Source organism: Leucopleurus acutus (genome assembly GCF_964270905.1).
Source record: "Leucopleurus acutus genome assembly, chromosome: 3".
NCBI lineage: Eukaryota > Metazoa > Chordata > Mammalia > Artiodactyla > Delphinidae > Leucopleurus > Leucopleurus acutus.
The window spans coordinates 53,893,275-53,897,963 of NC_139145.1; the positions used below are offsets into that span (position 1 = coordinate 53,893,275).

Here is a 4,689-nt window from a genome sequence, read left to right on the forward strand (position 1 = left end):
TAGATTAGGAGTATAGGAGTACGGTTATTGAAGAAGAGGGCTCACATGTTGGACAGTTCATCTCTTAAAAAACATTTTTTTTCCGAAGTATAGTTGATTTACAGTGTTGTGTTAATTTCTGCTGTACAGCAAAGTGATTCAGTTACACATGTATACATTCTTTTTCATATTCTTTTCCATTATGGTTTATCACAGGATATTGAATCTAGTTCCCTGTGCTATACAGTAGGACCTTGCTGTTTATCCATTCCATATATAATAGTTTACATCTGCTAATCCCAAACTCCCACTCCATCCCTCCTCCCCCCACCCCCGTCCCCCTGACAACCACAAATCTGTTCTCTATGTCTGTGAGTTGAACAGTTCATCTCTGGTGCCTGTCTCTAAACTCAACTACTCCTTGCTCCTTGCTTGGGGCAAAAAATGGCTTGGATTCTAAACCAACTTCAGTCTTTTGGCATTATCTATTGAAATTTTAAATATGCGTTCCCTTTTACTCAGTGATTTCACATTTAGAAGTTTATTCAAGAGAAATGCCCAAATATACAAAGATACATATAAGGGTTTTTACTGTTACCTTCTTTGTGATTCATGATAAATATCCATCAGGAAGGGATTGTGTATATATACCCTAATGTGGTCATACAGAGGAATACACAGATAGATACAATACAAAAGAGAAAATTGTAGGCAGTGTTCATAATACTCATACTACAGAAGGGTTTTGAAAGGATAGACATCAATGATTGCAAACTCAAATGCATATGGGGGCCAGACTGGTTTTATGAATGGGTCAGGTAGGTACTGTGACAACCTTGAGAGCACACCCTATGTGAAATCAACTGGCACCACTCAGCTTCAGATAATCATTGCTAATGGGTTGGTGGATTTTTGGATTTTCCAAGAAAAGCTGTAACTTCTCGTGCTACTTTGTGGTAGTCTATTTCCTTCTCTGCCGCCGCCTTCAGAGCTCCACAAAAAATATCTCAGTTACATGAACCTTTAGATTTTTATTTTGTGGCAACTAATAGAAATATTTAAAAAACATATTTTAAACTGGATTTTGTCTTGCGGGCTCGCAGTATGTGGGCCATACTCTTAGCAATGGCTCTCTCTGGAGAATCATATTATGGGCCAATTTCCACTCTCTATACGTTGTTTTACGTTTGAGGGGTTTTCGGCCTGTCTCAAGAACCCGTTTCTTGGTCGAGGTGAGGGCCGAGGGCCCTATACCCATGATGAGGAAGGGTTCAGGCCTTCCCAGTGACCTAGAAATCCACCTCGTTGACCAGGTCTTGGAGATAAGCCTTGTACTGGTTCAAGGTGAGGGAGAGTAAGTGGCTGTTGGAAATGTGCAGGTTCGAGGTATGCCCCAGGGAGGAGGTACCCTCTAAATGGGCCATCTCTGGCAGGGTGCTGAGGCACGTGGGAACAACTTTGACCACCAGGAGCCTCTTGATAGACAGCTGGTCCTGGGACCACGAGTCCCCAGCAAGAGAATTACAGGGTGTAGATGGCGTCTGCTTCCTTCCCTGAAGATGATCAGGTTTGCCACAAAAGGTTCCAGGTGGAACATGCCTCCTTTCTTGCCCTTGGGGGCCTCGCCATCGTGCTGGTGGCCACCATCAGGAAGGCGGTCTAGCCCATGGCCCAGTACCAGTGGCAGTACCCCAGCCTCTGGGCCCATAGCTGCTGCCAAGCTCTCTGCAGAGCTCCCCGCTTCCTCCCCCCACCCCCCTGCAAGGCAGCTCAGCACAGCCTCATGTAGCCTGTCATACCCTGGGGTCTGACAGCCTTATTGGCTGTCCCAGCAGTGCCCTGTCCCCTGCATCTGACCCCACCAGCCACAGGCCCCTGGGGCAGAAGACAGTCTGCTGGAAGACTTGGTACCCAGGTAGGAGGTGGTCCCCTTGAACTTCCACTCTGAGCAGTGACAGCAGCAATCTTAAGAGAGAGGGATGAGAGAGTGTAAGGGGCCATCTCCCCAGCTCCAGCCCCTCCCATGCCACAGCTGGTACTCACCTTCCTCAGGTAAGCTGCCACAGTGGGCTATTGGGAGTGGGAGTGGGGGTCCAAGTTAGGGCAGGGAACAGGGATGTTTAAGGTGGGGCTCAGCAAAAGCTGAGGAGTGTGCTCAGGGTCCACACCCAGGCTCGAGGCGTCCCATCTGGTAATGGGGCCAAGCCCATGTCACTCAGGAACTCCTTCTGGGCTTCAGAGGTGCCACATCTGCCACTGGTGTCTGGAGAGGTATCCGGCTCAGGAAAGTCCCCAGCTCCTGAGGTCACAAACTCGTAGATCTAGTGCAGATCCTGAGGGGTCCTTGCTCTGTCCTAGGCCAAATGCAATAAAATACTTCCTTCTGGTGTAGGGCAGACCGGAAATTCCTTTTCTGGGTCAGCAGGTTGGGCTTATCCTTCCCAGGGTTTTAGGACCTCTAGCCTTGGCCAAGGCTGGAAGATGCGGAAGTCCTCCCGCTGGGCATCTTGCCGCAAACCATTCTTCAAAGTGATGCAGAGGCACAGGCGGCTCTGGTCCAGGCAGGCCACGCCCTACGGCTGCCCCAGGCCCAGCTGCCACACGGATCCGAGGCTTTAGGGTTCCCATGGTCCAGCATAGAGGCTCGTTGCACGCAGGGTGCTGGGACCTAGGCCTGCTCTTGGACTCCAGGTAGCTCTCGAGCTCACAGCTGCACGTATCCGTCCCCTTCCTGGCAGCTGGGATTTAGAGTGGTGGAGCTTTCTTTTCTATCTACTGCTTTTATGATGAATACAAACACACAAACATACTTACACTGGTCTCATGCTAGAAAGGTCTGAACCAAAGTGAGTTTCCAGACCATTTCAGACTGGAGCCAGTTTCAGGATTTTGGCCTAGCTTTGGTTTTGTTACTGATCGCAAGTATCTTGAGTTTGGTGGATACCCCTGGGCTCATCTAGATAATGAGCTCATCTGGATACTGCTTTGGACTAGGGTTTCTGCGGCCTTGAGATACTTCTGGCTGTGTTGGACCGTATGGGACCTTGGGGTAGAAGCAGCATTTTAAGGAAGGGAACGATCATCTCTCTCAATTTCCATGATGTGCTCAGAGTTTGTGGGAAAATGAATAGCTAAGTGATCATCTTTCATTCATTCATTCACTCTTTCATTCAACAAAGATGCTCTGAGTGCTTACTATGTGTCTGGCCCTTTGTTGGCTCTTGATAGCAGTGAGAGATTTGCATGGAGATCCCAGCTTTGGAGGTAGCACCAAATAAATAGACTGATGTAAAATCGTGTGAAACGTAGTGTGGTAAGGGTCAGCACATGATGCCTCGGGAGACTCCAGTGGAAGTTAGGGAAGACTTGGCTGAAGAGGTAGCACCTGGGCTGAGTTTGGAGAGATGAGCAGGAGTTAGCCTGGTAAAGAAATGAGGGACTGTTGAGAGATCCACAGGTGTAAAGGCATGAAGGCAGGAGAGGACCTGGGACCTTCTGGGAACAGCCCGTACTCTGTAGAGCCTGAGTACTGAGTTTGTGGCAGGAGATGTCAGGCTTTGGGATGAGCGTGGGCAGCCATCTGATCACAAGCGCTTGATAGAGCAGCCTGGGATGCCTGGGCTCCATCCTGAAAGAACGTGAAAGCCAATGACTGGTTTTAAGCTAGGGAGATTTGGGGGCTGTCTTATATATTTATGTCAACAAATATTTTCACCCAGAGTTTTCATTTTGTGTTCCCTTGATTCTATGAACCAAGGGGTGTGGGGTGGGAAATACTGTTTTTTTGTTTTTATTAAGTGAAAGGAAACAAGTGTTTAAAAAAAAAAACTCTACAAAGTAATGAGTGAGAAACTGTAGCTTTAAGTTTTATACCTTCTGTGCTGCTTGACTTTAGATGTTTCATGACATGTCATACATTGCCTGCAAGTTAATTAACCCATCAACTTGGAAGGTTGCTGGTAAATTCCAAACCAGTTTCGAGGGTGTGTATGTATTCTGAGTGGGGAGCTGGTTAAAGACATCCATAACATTATGATAATCCTTGCTGAATATTGCTAGGATTTCAACTAGCAATTCATGCCATTTCTGGCACCATTACCCACAAAAGGCCACGCTTCCCCAGAAAGGTAGATGAATCCTCAATGAATAGGAAGAGAATAAACATGTTTAACTTGGTAATAACTTGACTTCCCTGTCTCACAAGGTGAGAGGGAAAAGTCAGTGGTTTTTGAGAGAGAGAGAAGGGAGGGGAGGGAGGAACAGACTGGGTTGACTGGTGACGCTGTGAAAGCCCCACAATTGCTGTCATGGTGGTTTTTCATCCCTGGAGCAGGGTGATCTCATTTGCTGCTGCCTATGCATTCATCTCTGGCTTTCTTGTCTTTTTGCCATGAGGACACATGCATATGCTGAATGTGTAAGTGTGCCCCAGGGAGGCTGTAAGGATTTTAGAGGCAGACTAAGCAGGATTCAGATTCTCCTCTGCAACTTACTTAGCTGTGAGAGCCTGGGAAAATTGTTTACCCTACCTGATCGGATTTCAGAGTGCCCACCTAGCCTGGGCTTCTGTGACAATTAAATGGGCTGAGATGTTGGTGTATAGTGACTGACACATACCTGATGTTCAATAGATGTTAATTTCTCTCCCGACCCGGGACTAAAGTTACTTTTAATTGGTTTTCATAGGAATAGCCATTTGTCTCCCTGACT

General features: G+C 47.3%; 1 pseudogene across 1 annotated transcript; it reads right to left on the bottom strand.

Annotated features, from left to right (window-relative positions):
• Window positions 1-1,268: 1,268 nt before the first annotated feature.
• LOC309958898 (interferon regulatory factor 3-like) lies at window positions 1,269-2,422 on the bottom strand (annotated as a pseudogene). The gene is made up of 2 exons: window positions 2,023-2,422; window positions 1,269-1,923 (listed from the first exon to the last, which is right to left on the bottom strand). The product of its transcript is annotated as an interferon regulatory factor 3-like (transcript).
• Window positions 2,423-4,689: the final 2,267 nt, after the last annotated feature.